Source organism: Taurulus bubalis, assembly GCF_910589615.1.
Source record: "Taurulus bubalis genome assembly, chromosome: 6".
NCBI classification, from domain to species: Eukaryota; Metazoa; Chordata; class Actinopteri; order Perciformes; family Cottidae; genus Taurulus; species Taurulus bubalis.
This window is the reverse complement of record NC_136594.1, coordinates 3,033,943-3,035,064: the sequence shown is the minus strand read 5'-3', so window position 1 is coordinate 3,035,064 and position 1,122 is coordinate 3,033,943.

Here is a 1,122-nt window from a genome sequence, read left to right as displayed (position 1 = left end):
CGCCCCCTGGTGGTCAGGAGAGAGAATGCAGCTTTAACACATGAAGCATAGACTTCTATACAACCAGAGGAGTCGCCCCCTGGTGGTCAGGAGAGAGAATGCAGCTTTAACACATGAAGCATAGACTTCTATACAACCAGAGGAGGCGCCCCCTGGTGGTCAGGAGAGAGAATGCAGCTTTCTGTTTGGCCGAAGCGCAGATATCTCACCATTAATAAACACTCATGGATCTCCCGATGTTGATACACCTCCACCTGTGCAGTTATAAAGATGTTTTTTCTCACAAAAGTTAAGGAAGTCAGCAGTTATAAATGTGATTAAATATACATTTCCAACAGCTTTCAGTCTAAATACTTTAGAGCACTTTTCCAGGAGTTTGAAGGTCAAACTGTTTCATTGAATGGTTCCTGATTAAAGTGACATGCAGGAGATAAACAGCTATAACTGATCTCCAGAGTAAGTTGTTTAATACCTGTTGGTTTGATATAGACCACTGGTTCTCAACTGGTCTGCTCCGGGACCCACCATCACCCTGAATGACAAGCCGTGACCCAAATCTAGGAACATTTTCAACTTCTCAAATTAATGTAGTGAAAAGATGTTTCAGTGTGAACCTGAGATCGTAGAGGATATGTACGCTAACACAAACACAAGTTTAATGATGAAGCAAAACCAGCAGCAGGTGGCGATGCTAGAGAGGGAACTGTTCCCTTTTACACTCAATTAGCTGCATTTTAATTAAAAAACCCAAAAGTGCATATTCAGGACACGAGGTATTACAACATACATAACCATTCAGAATCTTCAGCCATTTTAAACACTAAACAGCTTTCATGCACAAACTAAAACTAGTTTCAAAAAGAGTGAAATGACCTCACTTTACCTGAGAATACTCACTCACTGAATCTATGACCAACACTTTACTGGAACAAGTCACTGTCTGGAGGAGCAGCTTTTCCACTAACTCAAAATAAATTTAACAAAAGTGGAATTCAAAAGGATTCATATGTACAACATTAACTTTTCTTGTGATTACCTCATCAGTAAATACTGAAAAACATTTTTGCTTTGCAGGAAATTAAGCAGCACTTAATTCTCCTCCTGTCATGCAGGCAGTGCCAT